The sequence below is a fragment of the Eumetopias jubatus genome, unplaced genomic scaffold, assembly GCF_037043125.1.
Source record: "Eumetopias jubatus isolate StellerSeaLion01/CBP00866 unplaced genomic scaffold, mEumJub1_p1.0 scaffold_11, whole genome shotgun sequence".
Lineage (NCBI taxonomy): Eukaryota > Metazoa > Chordata > Mammalia > Carnivora > Otariidae > Eumetopias > Eumetopias jubatus.
In genome coordinates, this window is record NW_028274817.1 from 23,715,750 (window position 1) to 23,738,374 (window position 22,625).

Consider the following 22,625-nt stretch of genomic DNA (forward strand, 5'->3'; position numbering starts at 1 on the left):
TAAAACAGTATTCTTCAATGTTTTGAAAGCCTCTTGTTCTTTCAATAGACATAAAATTTCATGTCTCTGCTTGAAAATTCTGAAATCCATCCCCCTTATTTATACATAGGCAATCCTTGCTATATTTTTGCATATTCCCAGTACCCAAGGAAATTGTGTAGTTTTGTTTTCTATAGCATTTATGAAAACAGTGTCTTTTATTCATTCTCCAAAGATAGAACTGTATCAGTTTTGAATATGTATTTTGAAACATTACCCAAGGAACTCACATATAACACACCTCTCCACCACATACCTTGAGAACTCTAGTAATTGGCTCTCTAATCAAGCAAGTTGTATAACTTAAAGGCCACCAACCCAAATTCTGACATTTCCCTTCAAAAAAAAAAAAAAAAACAGAAGTTCAATTGCAGGCATTTAGTTGTGGGTATATGGGGAAAGCAATGGACAGGAGTCAGAGTCTGGAGTTTAAATCCCAGCTCTGTGACTTATTAGTTGTTTGATTCTGATCACTATTTTGGTCACTAGTTGTTTGGTCTATGACTTACTAGTTGTTTAAGTTGCTTAATATTTTTAAGTCTTCATAAAACATGAATAATCATGTTAATTTTATGTATAAATTACGAGGAATTTACAGGGCACTCATTAATCACTATTTGAAATTGAGTAAGAGAACAGTTCTTCATCAGCTCTTCTACTAGCTCAGCTCTGTAACAAATCATGTAATTTTGAAAATAAGTTCACTTCTTAATGTTTGTATTATTTAAAAAATTACATTTTCCCTATTGCCTCACAGGGTTGTTGTAGGAACTACCTGAAATAAGTAATGTATTAGCTTTTCTCTCCTATATTTGCCATTTAAATGGAAGAAGCATATCATCTTATCTCTTGATTTATAATTACTCTAATTCTCTGTTACAGGTTGACTGTCTTGGGAAACAGACTTTAAGACAGTGATGTGAATGAATTTCCAGGGTGTGCTCTTGATATGAGTTCCTTTTGGAAAGGAAGAGAAAAAAAGCAAAAGTGGGCAAGAGAAGGGATTGAGCCATAATGCATTCTCAACAAAAGCCTCAGCTGACTCTAAAAGGAATTGTGAGGAGGGGATGGCCCTCCAGAGCTGATCAAAGTTAGGACAAGAGGGCCACAACTTGATACCCCTGCATTAGTCATTGGATGTGGGCTTCTCAAGAAGGATGTGGGCTGCTCCAATTAACTTCAGCTGAGGCCATCCTAAAAGGTAGATAATTTGTGGCTATCTGCTGGAAGCATTCCCAGCAGCTGGAGTAGTAAGATCTTCATTTCTGAAGGGGGAATTGGGTGGTGAATCACAGTGTTCACCACAGTTCATTCCCTGAAACCCTCAGTTTTTTTTTTTCCTTGTCAAGCTCATAGCTTAGAGTTCAGTGGGGCTTTTACTGTGTTTCCTAGCAGAAGCATTCTCCTTTTGGAAAGCAGAACCTCTAAACCCACAGAGACCAGGGTTTCAAGGATGGGAAACATAAATTCCCTAAGCAGGTCCCTGGGCATGATGGTAATTATGGCCTATTCTACTTCCTCACATTGGTTCTATGACCTAAATATTCTTCCAGTTGCAACACAGAACCATATAAGGGCACTGCTACCACAACTCCTTTGCTGTGAAATTTTTCACTTGGTCTGATGCAGTGTTATGTGGTATCCCATTCCAGTGGATCAAACATTCTCTAAACCCTTACATAACAATGTTGGCTGAGGCCCTTCAGGCAGGAGAGGCAGATTTACACAGAGAATGTGTTCATTCCAGTCCACTTTCTCCTTTACTATGTCCGTCACATCTGTAGCTAGTTTCAGCTGAAACATAACCCTATAGGCTTAGTGGCCAGGAAGGGATGTGGGAGATGAAAGAAATGCATATTGTCTTGAAAGGGAGGGGCTTCTGCGTTGTCTCCAAGTAATGGGGGTACTAGACCTACGTGGGAAGGAGTGACCCTCTTCTACATGCTTGGAGAATTCAAGGGAACCCTCAGATTCAAGATTTTCAGGAGCAATCCCAATAGCCCATCCCGTGTGTCAATGTCCCATTCTTTCCCAACAGGAGCCCTTACCTTATTAAAGCAGACCTGCCTTGGTTGGAATGTTAACTTCTTTGGAATTCAGCTATTCATACAATCAAGTCCTAGGTCTGGTCCTCAGCTTTCTCTTCCTTTCTGCCTAGGGAGAAGGGAGTTTCTTTATTTGCTACCAAGGAGGCCTTCTGGCTTTCACATGTACCCTTTAATTTCCACTTAATCATGCTCAGATTTTTCTTGTATTTTTTTCCCAAAGTGTCATATGAGCTTATCAAAACAACTGAATTTCAGTGGCCTTACAATTACTATCTCCTCCCCCATTTCTCAAAAATCTAACACATCACACTACGTTACGTTCCAATAACATGGCATTCCAGTTTATTACATGTAAAAGTATTAACAATTATAACACTACCTTGCCAGAAGTCACCTGAGTTCCACCTGTGGTCAATAGAGGTCTTATTATTAGCCAGACAGCTGGTGATCTCGGTATCTGCTTTTTAAGACCGCTCCTGGCCACAGATGTAGAAAGTTAGTTTTCCAGGAACCAGATGCTTAAAAGATTAGACTACAGTAGGCTTGTAAGGGAATGGTATTGGGATAAAAAACTGTTTAAGTGAAGGTAATGAATAAGGGTTTGCCAAAGCAAAAAGTTGAGCTGTAAAACAGTCTCAGTGGAAGCCCCAGCCAACCCCACAGGGTGTGGTGAAGATGATATGGTCCTCCATAGCTGTTTTGAGTAGGGACAGGATGACCAAGTCATAATATTAATCAGTCATTGGATGAAGGACACCTAAGGCATGATCTTGGAAAATATAACTCTCTTCAACTGAGGAACTTCTCAAATATGGCTGATAGCTGAGTGCTGTCATTATCAGAGGGAGGTTCTAGGTAGTGCATCACAGCGTTTTTGACACATTCTCATCTCTATCTTTCAATATTTTAAAGAAAACTTTTAATGTCAGATTTGCTTTATTACACATGTCAGTGCCTATTAGATTTCTATTTCTAGAAAAGAAATGTCTGTCTGTAGTGAACCCTATATCTGTGGTTCTTCAGAGGAATTTCTCCTTGTATGCTTATCTTTGAAGCAAATCTCAGACTGGAGCTAGGGGCAAAAAGAAAGCTGAGATAAGAAATTGATCCCATTTACAATTGCACCAAAACCCATAAGATACTTAGGGATAAACCTAAACAAAAAGTTTCCTATACCTCAGAATAAACCTAACCAAAAGATCTGTACTCAGAAAACTATAAAACACTGATGAAAGAAAGTGAAGATGACACAAAGAAATAGGAAAAAAATTCACGCTCATGGATTGGAAGAACAATATTGTTAAAATGTCTATACCACCCAGAGCAATCTACACATTTAATGCAAACCCAATTGAAATACCACCAGCAGTTTTCACAGAACCCAAACAACCAATCCTAAAATTTGTATGGAACCAGAAAAGACCCCAAATAGCCAAAACAATCTTGAAAAAGAAAGGCAAAGCTGGAGGCATCACAATTCTGGACGTTAAGCTATATTACAAAGCTAGAGTGATCAAGGCAGTATAGTACTAGCACAAAATCAGACACATAGATCAATGGAAAAGAATAGAAAACCCAGAAATGGACCCACAACTATATGGTCAACTAATCTTCAACAAAGCAGGAAAGGATATCCAACGGAAAAAAAGACAAGTCTTTTCAACAAAAACTGTTGGGAAAACTAGACAGCCACATACAAAAGAATGAAATTGAACCATTTCCTTACGCCATACACAAAATTAAATTTAGAATGGATGAAAGGCCTAAATATGAGACAGGAAACCATCAAAATCTTAGAGGAGAACACAGTCAGAAGCTTCTTTGACATCAGCTGTAGCAAATTCTCACTAGATATGTCTCCTGATGCAAGGGAAACAAAAAGTAAAAATGAAATATTGAGACTTCATCAAGATAAAAATCTTCTACACAGTGAAGAAAACAATCAACAAAACTAAAAGGCAACCTACAGAATGGGAGAAGATATTTGCAATTGATGTATCTGATAAGGGGTTAGTATCCAAAATCTCTAAAGAACTTATCAAAGACAACACCTAAAAAACAAATAATCCAGTTAAGAAATGGGCAGAAGACATGAATAGACATTTTTCCAAAGAAGACATCCAGATGGCTAACAGACACATGAAAGATACTCAACATCACTGATCATCAGGGAAATACAAATCAAAACTACAATGAGATATCACTTCACGCCTGTCAGAATGGCTAAAATTAACAACACAGGAAACAACAGATGTTGGTGAGGATGCAGAGAAAGGGGAACTGTCTTGCACTATTGGTGGGAATGCAAACTGATACAGCCGATCTGGAGAATAGTATGGAGGTTCCTCAAAAAGTTCAAAATAGAACTACCCTATGACCCAGCAATTGCACTACTAGGTATTTACCTAAACAATACAAAACTACTGATTCGAAGGAACACATGCACTCCGATGTTTATAACACCATTATCTACAATAGCCAAATTATGGAAACAGCCCAAGTGTCCATTGACTGATGAGTGGATGAAGGTGTGGTACGTATATATATTTATATGCACAATGGAGTATTACTCAGCCATAAAAAAATGAAATCTTGCCATTTGCAAAGATGTGAATGGAGCTAGAGAATATTCCACTAAGTGAAACAAGTCAGTCAGAGAAAGACAAATACAACATGGTTTCACTCATATGTGGAATTTAAGAAACAAAACAAATAAGCAAAGGGAAAATAGAGAGAGAGAGAGAGGCAAACCAAGAAACAGACTCTTAACCATAGAGAACAAACTGGGGAGGTGGGGGCGGTGGGTTAAATAACTGAAGGAGATTAAGAAGTGCGTTTGTGATGAGCACTGGGTGTTGTATGAAAGTGTTTATTCACTATATTTTACACTTGAACTAATATTACACTGTATGTTAACTAGCTGGTATTTAAAAAAAATAAATTCACTTGTATCTTTAAAAAAAAAAAAAGAATAAAACCCAGGGAATTCTGGCTTCTGTTATTTAAAACGTGTTTTCTTAAAGTAAGTTTCAATTCAAGTGCCTTTTCAGTTCTCCATCAGGAAGTCTTCTTTTGTTCTTTTTCCATTGCACTACAGAATTCTCTTTTTGAGGCATTATGTGAGTTTGTAGTTTCACTGACACTGACATGAATTATATGAGTCTGTGAATTTGAATAACCATATCATTACTGACAACCCAGAATCTGACCATTCACTTCTATATCCCCTTGTCACAAAAAAAGATGTGCCATGCAATCATATTTTACCGGAAATGAGTGGCAACCACAGTTATGGCTACCCTAATAGGTATGAAATAAGTGTTAACTGAATGAATGAATTTTTAAACCTATAACCAATTTTCAAGATGTATTTTAGGACTTCCACATCGTATACCTTGGTCTGTGGCAATGCAAATCACTAAGTTTTATGGTCTAGGCATGTTGTTCTTAATCCATTTTTGGGTGGAGGGGGTCTGGAAACTCTACGAATTTTATCAAATAAAAATATCTATATACGCAATCTCAGTTTCAGATATAATTTTAAGAGATGTTACAGACCTCCTAATGTCCATTCATGGGTCCTAATTGAAAAACCGAGAGTCTAATCTACTTTGGCTATGATTTTCATTCAATAGAAATATAATGTGACTCCTACAGTAATACATTGTGCTTATTTAGTAATATTTAAGTAATTAAGTTATTTACTATTTATTATTTAATAATATCAAATATATTCAATAAAATCTAGCAGTAGGTATAATAATGACATAATTTCAAATTAGTAATGAGTATAAAAATATATTTTTAAAAGATTTTATTTATTTATTTGGCAGAGAGAGAGAGAGAGATCACAAGCAGGGGGAGTGGCAGAGGGAGAGGGATAAGCTGGCTCCCAGCTGAACAGGGAGCCCAATGTGGTCCTTGATCCCAAGACCCTGGGATCATGACCTGAGCTGAAGGCAGTTACTTAACCAACTGAACCACCCAGGCACCCCTAAAAATATTTTAAGACATTTGCAACATCTGTAAGTTAACTATTTTAGATAGCTCATGTAAGTGGAATCATGCAGTATCTGTCCTGCTTATTTCACTTAGCATAATGTCCTCCAAGTTCACACAAGTTATCACAAATGCCAAGATTTCCTTCTTTTCTTTAAGGCTAAATAACATATAATTGTATGTATATACCACATTTTCTTTACCCATTCATTTCTAAATGGACACTTGGTTTGTTTCTATATCTTGCCTACTATCCACATTTTGGGTGCTCAATAGCCACATGTGGCTAGTGTCTTCCGTATTAAACAGCACAATTCTAGACCCAACCTCAAAGTATGACAGTCAAATGACATGTTAAACAAATAGCTTGAGTATTCAAAACAAAGTATTATTTAATGATTTACAGAAATTATACTAATATTTCATTGTTTTCAAGGAGCACATCCTTGAACATGACTAAGACTCACAACTCAGAGGATTGCCATAAAAATGTTATTGGTCTCTATTTTTCTAGGTGATAGGGTGCAGTAGGCAAGGAGTAGAATACAGTCAGAGAAAGCAAAGCACAGATGAAATACATGGGTTAGCTCAAGAATGCAATAAAGGTTTTAATTGATGATGTATTTCTATATCATAAGGATTCTTACACTGCTTTCAACCTTAAAGGAAACAGACAACAGTACCATAACATATTAAAGCCTCTTTGGAAAACAGTGTGGAAGTTCCTCAAAGAGTTAAAAATGGAGCTACCCTATAACCCAGCAATTGAACTACTGGGTATTTACCCCGAAGACACAGATGTAGTGAAAAGAAGGGCCATATGCACCCCAATGATCATAGCAGCAATGTCCACAATAGCCAAACTGTGGAAGGAGCCAAGATGCCCTTCAACAGATGAATGGATAAAGAAGATGTGCTCCACATATACAATGGAATATTACTCAGCCATCAGAAAGGATGAATACCCAACATTTTCGTCAACATGGATGGAACTGGAGGAGAGTATGCTAAGTGAAATAAGTAAAGCAGAGAAAGTCAATTATCACATGGTTTCATTTATTTGTGAAACATAAGGAATAGCATGGATGACATTAGGAGAAGGAAGGGAAAAATGAAGGGGGGGAGTCAGAGGGGAAGATGAACCATGAGAGACTATGGACTCTGGGAATCAAACAGGGTTTTAGAGGGAAGCAGGGGATGGGTGAGCCCGGTGATGGGTATTAAGGAGGGCACATATTGCACGGAGCACTGGGTGTTATATGCAAACAATGAATCATGGAACACTACATCCAAAAGTAATGATGTACTGTATGGTGACTAACATAACATAATAAAAAATTATAATTAAAAAAAAGTGCCTGCGGGCGCCTGGGTGGCTCAGTTGGTTAAGCGACTGCCTTCGGCTCAGGTCATGATCCTGGAGTCCCTGGATCGAGTCCCGCATCGGGCTCCCCGCTCAGCGGGGAGTCTGCTTCTCCCTCTGACCCTCCCCCCTCTCATGTGCTCTCTCTCTCTCATTCTCTCTGTCTCAAATAAATAAATAAAATCTTTAAAAAAAAAAGTGCCTGCTATAAACATATGATTTAAATAAGGTAGCTTATTTAGATCATTGCTAACATCAAAAGTTTAGCAAGGACTTCTGCTTCTGAGAGAATGCCAGACCAGATATTCTAAACATTATATTTATATAATAGATAAATTGAAACAAATACACATTATTTAAATGTATTTTTGAGCTGGCACTAAATGAAATTGCCATGAGCCAAAACCAAAACAAGCAAACTATAAAATAAAGAGTGTAGTAGTGAGCTGGAATTTGAGAGGTTAATAGCAACAGAACATAAAATCTGAAGATGCCCTGGATGTAAATGCTGATGTAAGGAGATAAAATTTGGGGTATGAGAGAGACAGTGGTAAACTGAGATATACCAGGAAATACTAACCAAAAGAAAGCTGAGGTAGCTATATTAATATTGAAAAGTACAAAGTTCAAAGACAATATTATTAGGGCAAAAGAATATTCATAATAATAAAAAGTTTTATTTACCAGGGAGATATAACATATTTAAACCTCTAATGACTAATAATATAGCCTTGAATGTGTAAATCAATAATTGGTGAAATTTTAAAAAATGACAGTTCTACTATCATAGTAGGAAATATCAACACACCTGTTTCCAATATTGATGGGTCAAGAGACAAAATTAAAATAGTAAGGATATAAAAGATTTAAATAACACAATTAATGCAGTTAATTTAAGGAATATATGTATATAGTTCTGCCTCCAACAGTTTTCAAACATACAATCTTCTAAAATACACACAGACTATTTGGAAAATTGATTGCATATAGGTTCACACAGCACATCTCAAAAAATTTTTAAAAATTTGATACATATCATGTTTTATAATCACAGTGAAACGGTTGAATCCTTATACATTTGGACATTTAAAAACACATTGCTGGGGCACCTGGGTGGCTGGTTCGGTTAAGTGTCTGATTTCACCTAAGGTCATGATCCCAGGGTCCTGGGATTGAGCCTGTGTTGGGCTCCCCACTTAGCAGGGAGTCTGCTTCTCTCTATCCCTCTGCCCCTCCCTCCACTAATGCATGCTCTCTCTTCCTCTCTCTCAAATAAATAAATAAAATATTTAAAAAAACCACATTGCTAAAATTCTACTAGTCAAAGAATCCTTAATAAGAATTTTAAAGTAATCAAAACTGTACAATAAAAATTCTTCATATGAGAACTTGTAAAATACATCTAAATTGATATTTAAAAAAAAACTAGGTATGATTGACAAACAAAAAGCTGTACATAATTAGTGTATACAACTTGATGAGTTTGAAAACAAGTATATACCTGTGAAACCATCACCACAGTCAAAGCCATAAACATATCCATCACCTCCAAGAGTTTCCTTCCACCCTCTTTAAATTTCTTCTTCTTTTATGGTAAGAGTACTTAATATAAGATCTACTTTCTTAGCAAAATTTTAAGTAAATGATACAGCATTGTTAACTCGAGATACTTTTCTTTAAATGGTAACAAAAAACGTGTCTTTCAGGGTTATTATGTACTATTTCATTGATAAGGAACAGAGACTTAGAAGAAAGAACAGTCACGGTCAAACTGCAAAAGATGCAGCTAGAAAAAGCAAAATTTTTTTCATGGAATCTAGGAAATATTGGCGAGAAAATGTGACTTGCCCAAGGTCAAATAACTATTAAAGAGAATAGCATTTGGACCCACCGCAGTATAACTTTAGATTCGAATCCTTTTATGAGTATACCGTGCTGCCTTCTCCCATTTTCCTTCTTTCCTTCATTCTTTTTCTCTGTAAGAGAGTTACATGGAAACTACCTCGTGCTGTCTACCAACATCTTTACTAGCAGCAGAAATTGTTGAGGACAGTTGAGATTGTGTCAGAACTGTGTCAGAGCTGTCACCAATGTCATATGTCAAGAACTACAATAGGGCTACTTTTGTTGTTCTATTTAAAAAACAAAGGAAAATAATGTCTTTAAAAGTGTTAAATGTGTCAATCAATTGAATGGTCTATTTTAGAACATATTTCTAAAGATTAAAGGAACCTTCTTTGAAATAGAAAATACTGTTATAAATCATATGGTTTGGAATCAGGTGTTATATACATGCCATCAGGATTTCTACTTCTTTGTACATGCTAATTAAGTTCACAATATTTTTACATAGCTAAAAATTGATATTCCAAAGAGAAAAATGAAGACTAATTCACACCTTTAAAATAAACTATATACTGCAAGCTGCAACTCTTTTGTTAAACTATTGGTAAAATCAACAGGCAATGATCATACAATTGTTTTCCACTCAAGTCATAACAATGGTGTTTTAATTAATACCACCAAAGTAAACAAAGTGTTGAGGCACTAAGTTGAAGATAATGAAAAATATTTTCAATAATGCTCAGAAATGGTTTTACAATATATATTTTCACTGAGATATTTCTAGTGTTCATTGGCTAGTCATACAGCTAATAGTGGCTTACATCAAGATATGTTAGAGAATATTATCCTTCTGGGTTTTTTAAAAAGATTTTTATTTATTTATTTGAGAGAGAGAGCATGAGCGGGAGGGGCAGAGGGAGAGAGAATCTCATAAAGACTCCGCAGTGAGGGTGGAGCCTTAACTGGGCTTGATCCCAGGACCCTGAGATCATGACCTGAGCCAAAACTAGAGTCAGATGCTTAACCGACTGTGCTATCCAGGTGCCCCTGTTAACCTCTGTTTAATGCAGTTATTTAAAAAAACTAAATGTTGGCCATTCATAGTTTTCTATCTTGATCAGAAGCAATAATATATATAACTGCATACTAACCATAACTCCTAAGTGTGAAATTCAAGATGTTAAATACTTGTTAAATCTACATCTGCACTTTTATATATTTTTTTTATTTTTTCTTGTTATGTTAATCACCATACATCATTAGTTTTTGATGTAGTGTTCCATGATTCATTGTTTGTGCATAACACCCAGTACTCCACGCAGAATGTGCCCTCTTTAATACCCATCACCAGGCTAAACCATCCCCCCACCCTCCTTTCCTCTAGAAACCTCAGTTTGTTTTGTAGGGTCCATCATCTCTCATGGTTCATCTCCCCATCCGACTTACTCCCCTTCATTCTTCCCCTCCTGCTATCTTCTTCTTCTCTTTCTTTTTTCTTAACATATGTTACATTATTTGTTTCAGAAGTATAGATCTGTGATTCAATAGTCTTGCACAATTCACAGCGCTCACCATAGCACGTACCCTACCCAATGTCTATCACCCAGCCACCCCATCTGTCCCACCCCCCACCATTCCAGCAACACTCAGTTTGTTTCCTGAGATAAGAATTCCTCATATCAGTGAGGTCATATGATACATGTCTTTCTCTGATTGACTTATTTCACTCAGCATAACACCCTCCAGTTCCATCCACATCATTGCAAATGGCAAGATCTCATTCCTTTTGATGGCTGCATAATATTCCATTGTGTATATATACCACTTCTTCTTTATCCATTCATCTGTCAATGGACATCTTGGCCCTTTCCACAGTTTGGCTATTGTGGACATTGCTGCTATAAACATTGGGGTGCATGTACCCCTTCGGAACCCTACATTTGTATCTCTGTGGTAAATATCCAGTAGTGCAATTGCTGGATCGTATGGTAGCTCTATTTTCAACTATTTGAGGAACCTCCATACTGTTTTCCAGAGTGGTTGCACCAGCTCGCATTCCATCAACAGTGGAGGAGGGTTCCCCTTTCTCCACATCCCCGCCAACATCTGTCATTTCCTAACTTGTTAATTTTAGCCATTCTGACTGGTGTGAGGTGGTATCTCATTGAGGTTTTGATTTGGATTTCCCTGATGCCGAGCGATGTTGAGCACTTTTTCATGTGTCTGTTGGCCATTTGGATGTCTTCTTTGGAAAAATGTCTGTTCATGTCTTCTGCCCATTTCTTGATTGGATTATTTGTTCTTTGGGTGTTGAGTTTGATAAGTTCTTTATAGATTTTGGATACTAGCCTTTTATCTGATATGTCATTTGCAAATATTTTCTCCCATTCTGTCGGTTGTCTTTTGGTTTTGTGGACTGTTTCTTTTGCTATGCAAAAGCTTTTTATCTTGGTGAAATCCCAATAGTTCATTTTTGCCCTGGCTTCCCTTGCCTTTGGCTATGTTTCTAGGAAGAAGTTGCTGCGGCTGAGGTCGAAGAGGTTGCTACCTGTGTTCTTTAGGATTTTGATGGACTCCTGTCTCACGTTTAGGCCTTTCAACCATTTGGAATCTATTTTTGTGTGTGGTGTAAGGAAATGGTCCAGGTTCATTCTTCTGCATGTGGCTGTCCAATTTTCCCAACACCATTTGTTAAAGAGACTGTCTTTTTTCCATTGGATATTCTGTCCTGCTTTGTAAAAGATGAGTTGACCATAGAGTTGAGGGTCCATTTCTGGGCTCTCGATTCTGTTCCATTGATCTATGTGTCTGTTTTTGTGCCAGTACCATACTGTCTTGATGATGAGAGCTTTGTAATAGAGCTGGAAGTCCGGAATTGTGATGCTGTCAGCTTTGCTTTTCTTTTTCAACATTCCTCTGGCTATTCAGGGTCTCTTCTGGTTCCATACAAATTTTAGGATTATTTGTTCCATTTCTTTGAAAAAAGTGGATGGTATTTTGATGGGGATTGCATTGAATGTGTAGATTGCTCTAGTTAGCATTGACATCTTCACAATGTTTGTTCTTCCAATCCATGAGCATGGAACGTTTTTCCATTTCTTTGTGTCTTCTTCAATTTCTTTCATGAGTATTTTATAGTTTTATGAGCACAGATCCTTTGCCTCTTTGGTTAAATTTATTCCTAGGTATCTTATGGTTTTGGGTGCAATTGTAAATGGGATCGACTCCTTGATTTGTCTCTCTTCTGTCTTGTTGTTGGTGTATAGGAATGCCACTGATTTCTGTGCATTGATTTTATATCCTGCTACTTGACTGAATTCCTGTATGAGTTCTAGCAGTTTTGGGGTGGAGTCTTTTGGGTTTTCCACATACAGTATCATATCATCTGCAAAGAGTGAGAGTTTCACTTCCTCCTTGCCGATTTGGATGCCTTTGATTTCTTTTTCTTCTCTGATTGCTGTGGCTAGGACTTCTAATATTATGTTGAATAGCAGTGGTGATAGTGGACATCCCTGCTGGGTTCCTGATCTTAGGGGAAAAGCTCTCAGCTTTTCGCCATTGAGAATGATATTCGCTGTAGGTTTTTCATAGATGGCTTTTATGATATTGAGGTATGTACCCTCTATCCCTATACTCTGAAGAGTTTTGATCAAGAAAGGATGCTGTACTTTGTCAAATGCTTTCTCTGCATCTATTGAGAGGGTCATATGATTCTTGTTCTTTCTTTTGTTAATGTATTGTATCACGTTGATTGATTTGGGGATGTTGAACCAATCTTGCAGCCCAGGGATAAATCCCACTTGGTCATGTTGAATAATCCTTTTAATGTAATGTTGGATCCTATTGGCTAGTATTTTGGTGAGAATTTTTGCATCCATGTTCATCAAGGATATTGGTCTGTAATTCTCCTTTTTGATGGGGTCTTTGTCTGGTTTTGGGATCAAGGTTTGGTGGCCTCATAAAATGAGTTTGGAAGTTCTCCTTCCATTTCTATTTTTTGGAACAGTTTCAAGAGAATAGGTATTAATTCTTCTTTAAATGTCTGATAGAATTCCCCTGGGAAGCCGTCTGGCCCTGGGCTTTTGTTTGTTGGGAGATTTTTGATCACTGCTTCAATTTCCTTAGTGGTTATAGGTCTCTTCAGGTTTCTATTTCTTCCTGGTTCAATTTTGGTAGTTGATACATCTCTAGGAATGCACCCATTTCTTCCACGTTATCTAATTTGCTGGCATAGAGTTGCTCATAATATGTTCTTATAATTGTATTTCTTTGGTGTTGGTTGTGATCTCTCCTCTTTCTTTCATGATTTTGTTGATTTGGGTCATTTCTCTTTTCTTTTTAATATGTCTGGCCAGGGGTTTTTCAATCTTATTAATTCTTTCAAAGAACCAGCTCCTAATTTCGTTGATCTGTTCTACTGTTCTTTTGGTTTCTATTTCATTGATTTCTGCTCTGATCTTTCTTATTTATCTTCTCCTGCTGGGTTTAGGCTTTATTTGCTGTTCTTTCTCCAGCTCCTTTAGGTGTAGGGTTAGGTTGTGTATTTGAGACCTTTCTTGTTTCTTGAGAAAGGCTTGTATTGCTATATACTTTCCTCTCAGGACTGCCTTTGCTGTATCCCAAAGATTTTGAACAGTTGTGTTTTCATTTTCATTGGTTTCCATGAATTTTTTTAATTGTTCTTTAATTTCCTGGTTGACCCATTCATTCTTTAGTAGGATGCTCTTTAGCCTCCATGTATTTGAGTTCTTTCCGACTTTCCTCTTGTGATTGAGTTCTAGTTTCAAAGCACTGTGGTCTCAAAATACGCAGGGAATAATCCCAATCTTTTGGTACCGGTTGAGACCTGATTTGTAACCTAGGATGTGATCAGTTCTGGAGAATGTTCCATGGGCACTAGAGAAGAATGTGTATTCCGTTGCTTTGGGATGGAATGTTCTGAATATGTCTATGAAGTCCATTTGGTCCAGTGTTTCATTTAAAGTCTTTATTTCCTTGTTGATCTTTTGCTTAGATGATCTGTCCATTTCAGTCATGGGGCTGTTAATGTCCCCCACTATTATTGTATTGTTGTCAATGTGTTTCTTTGCTTTGGTTATTAATTGCCTTATATAATTGGCTGCTCCCATGTTAGGGGCATAGATATTTACAATTGTTAGATCTTCTTGTTGGATAGACCCTTTAAGTAGGATATAGTGTCCTTCCTCATCTCTTATTACAGTCTTTCTTTTAAATCTAATTTTTCTGATATAAGGATTGCCATCCCAGCTTTCTTTTGGTGTCCATTAGCATGGTAAATGGTTTTCCACCCCTTCACTTTCAATGTGGGGGTGTCTTTGGGTCTAAAATGAGTTTCTTGCAGACAGCATATCAATGGGTCTTGTTTTTTAATCCAATCTGATAGCCTGTGTCTTTTGATTGGGGCATTTAGCTCATTTACATTCAGGGTAACTATTGAAAGGTATGAATTCAGTGCTATTGTATTGCCTGTAAGGTGACTGTTACTGTATATTGTCTGTGTTCTTTTTTGATCTATGCTTCTTTTAGGCTCTCTCTTTGCTTAGAGGACCCCTTTCAATATTTTTTGTAGGGCTGGTTTCGTGTTTGCAAATTCCTTTAGTGTTTGTTTGTCCTGGAAGCTTTTTATCTCTCTTTCTATTTTCAATGACAGCCTAGCTGGATATAGTATTCTTGGCTGCATATTTTTCTCGTTTAGTGCTCTGAATATATCATGCCAGTCCTTTCTGGCCTGCCAGGTCCCTGTGGATAGGTCTGCTGCCAATCTAATGTTTCTACTATTGTAGGTTACATATTTCTTCTCCCGAGCTGCTTTCAGGATTTTCTCTTTGTCTCTGAGACTTGTAAGTTTTGCTATTAGATGTCGGGGTGTTGACCTATTTTTATTGATTTTGAGAGGGGTTCTCTGTGCCTCCTGGATTTTGATGCCTGTTTCATTCCTCACATTAGGGAAGTTCTCTGCTATAATTTGCTCCAATATACCTTCTCCCCTCTCTCTCTTTCTTCTTCTTCTGGGATTCCAATTATTCTAATGTTGTTTTGTCTTATGGTATCGCTTATCTCTCGAATTCTGCCTTCGTGATCCTGTAGTTGTTTCTTTCTCTTTTTCTCCGCCTCTTTATTTTCCATCATTTGGTCTTCTATATCGCTGATTCTCTCTTCTGCCTCATTTATCCTAGCAGTTAGTGCCCCCATTTTTGATTGCACCTCATCAATAGCCTTTTTGATTTCGACTTGGTTAGATTTTAGTTCTTTTATTTCTCCAGAAAGGGTTTCTCTAATAACTTCCACGCTTTTTTCAAGCCCAGCTAGTATCTTTAAAGTCATGATTCTGAACTCTAGGTCCGACATCATACTAATGTCCATATTGGGTAGGTCCCTGGCAGACGGTACTACCTCTTGTTCTTTTTGCTGAGGTGATTTTTTTCGTCTTGTCATTTTGTCCAGAGGAGAATAGATGAATGAGAGAACAAAATGCTAACAGGTTAACAATGTCCCCAGCAAATATACTCTATACAAATCAGAAAAGACCTGATACCAGGGAAAAAGAAAGGGAAAGAAAGAAAAAAGAAAGAGGAAAAAAAAAACAAAAAGGAAAAGATAAAAACAAAAACAGAACAATACAAAAAAAACAGAATATGATCAAATATGATCAGGCTAGTGCATAGATCAGTGTCACACACTGGATTTTGGGCATATTTTGGTCTGTTAGAAAAAAGTGCCTCCTAAAATTTTAAAGGAAGAAAGACTTATGTATGTACAAAATAAGGGTTGATACAATGAAGGGATGGAAGATGACTGTTAAGATGAAAATTATAAAAGATCTTATAAAAGGAATTGATAAGAAGTTGTTTGAAAAAAGATTAAAAAAAAGAAAAGAAAAAAAAGGGAGAGAATGTGATCAGGCAGGAGACTAGAACAAAGCCATACTCTAGTGATTTAGGGTATATTTTGATCTGTTAGAAGAAACTGTATCTCAAAATTTTAAAGAGAGAACAACTTATATATATATGCCAAAAATAAGGGTAACTACTATGAAGGGATAAAATATGACTCTAAAAATGAAAAATAAAAAATGTTTTTTTAAAAAAGGGATTGACAAGATGTTGGTTGAAAAAGGGAAAAAGAAAAATTAAAAAAAAACAGTTAAAAAAATTAACTTTGAAAAACTAATGAATCATGGTAAAAAAGCCATGAATTCTATGTGCGGTATTCCCCTAGCGCTGGAGTTCTCCCGTTCTCCTTGATCGGTAAACTTGGTCTTGGCTTGCTGGCTGTTCGTGCCGATCTTCTGGGGGAGGGGCCTGTTGCTGTGGTTCCCAAATGTCTTTGCCGTAGGTGGAATTGCCCCGCCCTTCTCGGTCCGGGCTAAGCAAGCTGCTCGGGTTTGCTCTCAGGAGCTTTTGTTCCTGCAAGCTCTCGGCACAGCTTTGGAGGACCAGGGTGAAAATGGTGGCCTCCCAATCTCCACCTGGAGGAGCTGAGTACTCGGGGCCTGCTCCTCAGCGTGCCCCCAGAGAAAAACAGTCACTCCCCTCTCCCTGGTCTCTGGCCGCACTCCGTGCTCACCCGGCCTGTGACCAAGTGTTTCTATCTCTGGCACCCGACCCCGTGTGGAGTCTCCAAACCCAGCCGATCTCTGCGGTGCACTCCCGCGCTGCTCCTCCCCGTGGAGGAAGGGGAGTCTCCCCAGCTCTGCCGCTTGTTGGGTCCCTGCTGGAGGAGCAGTGGCCCAACTGGGCTGCGGATCACAGTTTATGGCAACCCCAAGCTGAGAGCCCGTGCCTCTGCTCCGTCTCTGCAGCCGGCTTCCCCGCTCTGATACCTGGGAGCTCTGCTGCACTCAGGCACCCCCGTCTTTCTGTGACCCTGAGGGTCCTGAGACCATGCTGTCCCACGAGGGTTCCACCCCTCGCTTAGCCACTGTAGCGACATCCCTCAGCGGAGCCGACTTCTAAAAGTTCTGGTTTTGTGCTCCGCAGCTCTATCACTTGCCAGAAGTGGCCGTTGGAGGCTCCTCCCCTGCCATCTATCCTCCCGAATATCGCCTCGGATTCACTTCTCCTCACGTCCTGCCTTCCAGTAAGTGGTCGCTTCTCTGTTCAGAGAGTTTTTGCTACTCTCTTCTTTGATCTCCTTTTGAGTTCGAAAGTGTTCAGAATGGTTTGATCCCTATTCAGCTGAATTCCTGAGACCAGAAGAAATCCAGGTCTCCTGCTCCTCTGCCATCTTGCTCCACCCCCCACTTTTATATCTTATATGTATCTTCATTGTCCTCTAAATAATATCCTCTCTACTTAATAATGTCTCTTACATATTTCCCATGTTGTTACATATTTATAATTACAATTTAATGCTTTCTAAACTGTAATTTACTTATTTAACTATTTTTGTACCTATTATCTGGGTTCCAATTCTTTACTATTATAGATAATTCTCTAACAAATATTTCCTTTGTTTAAATTCTCAAGAGTAAAGTAAGTGGTCAAAATTTTATGGGTCTTGATATGTATTACTAAATTGCTTAACATGTTATACTAGTTTACGTTGCCACTAGCAAGGCTAGAGACTACTGATTTAATCACAGGCTTGCCTGATTTAAGCGGACCCAATTTTTCTAATTTAATAGGTACAAAATTATTGTTTCAAAATATATTACTTTACTTACTAGTGAAGCTGCACATGTTCCCTATGTTCCCTTGCTGTTTTTTTTTCTTTTCTATTTTACTGACTATTCATTCCCTTTACTCATTAGCATCTTAATTATATCCTTATGAATTAGAATTCTCTTTTTGTTCCTTATTGATGTTAATTCTTCATCTGTCATACCTGATACCAGTGTATAGCTTTCTCTTTTATTTTCATTTCATATTCTGTTGAATAAATGTTTTACATTTTATATAATTGAATCTGTCAATCATCCCTTTTAAACTTTTCTTTTTATTTCAAAATGTGAAAAGTTGGCATCCGTACAAAGATCTTATTCTATTGTCTGTTAGCTTTTCTATGGTATGATATAATGTGTGATCCTTAATACTTCTGGAGTTTACTTGAAGTTTATATAAAATATGTATCTAAACTAATTCTTTTTTATTAAAGATTTTATTTATTTATTTGACAGAAAGAGACACAGCGAGAGGGAACACAAGCAGGGGGAGTGGCAGAGGGAGAAGCAGGCTTCCACTGAGCAGAAAGCCTGATGCAGGGCTCGATCCCAGGACCCTGTTATGCTTAACAACTGAGCCACCCAGGTGCACCCTAAACAAATTTTTTAATCAAAATTTTCTCCCAGGGGGTGCCTGGATGGTTCAGTCAGTTAAGCATCTGACTCTTGCTTTCAGCTCTTGTCATGAGCTCAGGGTTGTGAGATCAAGCCCTGTGTCAGGCTTTACACTGGGCATGGAACCTGCTTAAAATTCTCTCTCTCCCTCCCTGTGCCCCTCCCCCACAAAAATTTTTCTCCCAAAGACTATCCAGTTATCCTAACACTAATTATTAAATAATTCCTCATTTGTTTGTTATTTTTGGATGTTTGATTTTATTATATATTTAAACTTCCTATATAATTAGGTTGATTTTTAGGATGACATGATAGGTCTTTTCACTGAAAATATTAATATAATGACCACAGTCTAACATCTTCTACAGTAGATTACCCTTGTAGCTCTGGTATTTTCTGTTTTTTTTTTTTAATCTCACATGCTTATTTAAAAAATTAATTTCAAGAAGAGTATTATTGTGTTTTAGAACAAATTTTGTTGGAATTTTATTGTATTGTATGGGTATATAAATTAACACAAGACAGAGTGACATGATTTTGTAGATAATTCTTTTAGATAATCTAGCATTCATTGAAGCTCTCAAAATATAAGAACATATTAATTTCTTCTATTACAATACTTTTCCATGTATTTTTTTTCAAATATCACTGCATTGGTCAGAATTCTAAAAAACATTATTTAAAAATGCCCATCTAGAGAAAAGTAACCTGAAAATATCACAATAATTTTTTGAAACCTTTGAAAGATCTATTTGTGCAGTACAGATGGAGGCATTAAGGCAAAGTATCTCAATAACACCATCATTAACATTACTCAATCACTGAGTTAATATTTGAATTCCAAGATTCTTATGTATGGCTATTTATATAGAGAATAACATGGCTTGCTGAAATAAGCATTTCAGGTAATTTCAGAAAAATAGCATTATTTTTTTAATGGCAATATTTTCTTCTTTTTTTTCCAGTGAGCATGTCTCCAGGGTTTGTACTGCAAACAAGTATATCACTACTCTTCCTCTTTGCCATTTTAAGGAAGTTTCTTGTATTGTTAATGTATTTTTATTTATATTGGTAGCAAGTGTTAAATTTTATCTGATGCTTTTAGTATCTACTATGATTATATATTGCTTCTCTTATTTAAATAAATAATATGGTTTATTAATAGATTTCCCTGTGCTAATAATAATAGCTACTATTGATTATGTGCTCACTCTATAAGTAGTTTACATACATTATCTCATTTTAATTCTCACAATAAAACCACTAGTTAGATATTGTATTATTTCCCAGGACCAACATAACAAATTATCACAAACTAGCTGGCTCAAAACAAGAGAAACTAATTCTCTTATAGCTCTGGAAGCTAGAAGTCCAAGAGGCATCATTCCAGTGTCTACTTCTATCTTCACATGGCCTTCCCCCAACATGTCTCTTGGTATCTTTTCTATTTCTTATAGGGACACTGTCATTGCATGTAGGGCCCATCCTAAATCCAGGATGATATCTCACCTTGAGATTCTTAACTTAATCACTTCTACAAAGTCCTATTTCCATATCAGGTAACTTTCACAGGTACTGGGGCATCAGGACTTAAACATGTCTTTTGGTGACACTATTCAACCCACTAAAGTCCACCCTCTGGCCCCTAAAACTCATATCCATCCCACATACACAATACATTCTCTCCATCCCAACATCCCCCAGTCTCAAACCATTACATCTTCAACTTTAAGTCTTAACTCTCTTCTAAATATAATCAGTTCAAAAAGTTCCAAATCTCATCTTCTAAATCATCTAAATCATGTATGAGTGAAATTGTGGATATGGGGAAAAAATTCTCTGCATCTGTGGACCTGTGAACCTAGAAAACAAGTTATCTACTTCCAAAATGCAATTGTGGAATAGATACAGGATAGATATTCCCATTCTAAAAGGGAGAAAATGGGAAATCTCAAGGGGTCACTGGTCATAAGCAAATCTGAAACCTAGCAAGGTAAATTACATCAGATTTCAAGGTTTGAGAATAATTCTCTGTGGCTCTGTGTCTGTTCTCTGGACTTATGGTGACTCCACCTTATAGGGCTGTGATGGATCTATTCCCTGGAAGAGCAGCAGCTGCATTTTTGGCCTCTGCCTCTGGGCCCACAGAGTGGCTTTGTTGGCTTTTGCATCTGGGGTGGTGGTTTGGTTGTCCTCTGCCTCTGCTTTTGCACTTGCTTCTCTGGCCTCTGCTTCTGCATCTGTGACTCTGCCCTCAGAATCATCCTTCCTTTTTCTTGAAGGAAGATTTTTGCTGTCAACTAGCTATATGAGCTCCTTTCATGAGTGAGGAATTTTGAAAGTCCTACTGCTCTCTTTCACTTAGTTCTTTCTCTATCCCCTTCAGAACAATCTGGCAATGTTTATGCTAAAACAACATTCTGAAAATCCTCATCAGTCTCCTGTATATGTAGAGGGAGTCCTCTCCATTAGACAAAAAGTTTCTCATAGATCTTTCCTGGATAACCTCTTCTCTATTCCTGGCCTCTGCTGAGATAGCTGACTAGATCCATGAGTCATATGCCTAATCTCTTCAGTCAGCAAAGGTTTTCCAGCCTCTCTCTTGACCTTCTTCCCAAAGCATGCTTTCTGAAAAATGAACCTCCCAACCTTAGAAACTTTTGCAATCTGGATAGCCTGAGAATTTCCCAAATCACCATGTGCTGGTTTCCTTTTTCTTAACAATTCCTTCCTCAATATATTTCTTTCCTCTTGCATCTTACTAGAAGCAACAAGGAGAAACACTTTGTTTGGAAATCTCAGCTTAATATTCAGGTTCATCACTTAAAATTTCTGTTTTCCACCCAAAAGTAAATCACAATTCAGTCAACTTTTTTGTCACTTTAGAACAAAGATTATCTTTCTTACAGTTTCCTGTATGTTCTTCATTTACATCTGAGATTTCACCAGAATCACCATTAATATTCCTATTTCTACCAACATTTGGTCCATAATGACATATGTATTCTTTAAGATGACAGACGCTTTCTTTACAGTGCTCCTCACACCCTTCTGAACCCTCACCAGAATAACCCTTAATATCTGTATTTCTACCAAAAATCCCTTCAAAGAAATAGTAGGCATTTTTTATCATGTGCCTCAAAATTCCTTCAGCCTCCACACATTATCCAATTCCAAAACCACTTCCATGTTTTTAGGTACTTATTAGAGAAGCACCCCACATCCCACTACCAAAATTTGTATTCATTTCCTAAAATTGCTGTAACAAATTACATCAAACTGGGTGGCTTAGAACAAGAGAAATTTATTTTATCCTAGTTGTGGAGGCTAAAAGCCTAAAATCAAGATGTTGGTAGAACTATGCTCCTTCTGAAGTCTCTAGGGGCCAATTCATTCCTTGCCTCTTCCAGCTTCTGGTGGATGCAGACAATCCTTGGCATTCCTTGCTTTATAAACACATCACTCTAATCTCTGTTTCTGCCTTTTTATTATTATATTATGTTAATCACCATACATTACATCATTAGTTTTTGATGTAGTGTTCCATGATTCATTGTTTGCATATAACACCCAGTGCTCCATGCAGTACATGACCTATTTGATACCCATCACCAGAATATCCCATCCCCCCAACCCCCTCCCCTCTAGAACCCTCAGTTTGTTTCTTAGAGTCCATAGTCTCTCATGGTTCATCTCCCCCTCCGATTTCCCCCCTTCATTTTTCCTGCTATCTTTTTTTATTTTTAACATATAATGTATTGTTTGTTTCAGAGGTACAGGTCTGAGATTCAACAGTCTTTCACAATTCACAGTGCTCACCATAGCACATACCCTACCCAATGTCTATCACCCACCAACCCCATCCCTCCCACCACCCCACCATTCCAGCAACCTTCAGTTTGTTTCCTGAGATTAAGAATTCCTCATATCAGTGAGATCATATGATACATATCTTTCTCTGATTGACTTATTTCACTCAGCATAATACCCTCCAGTTCCATCCACATCGTTGCAAATGGCAAGATTTCATTCC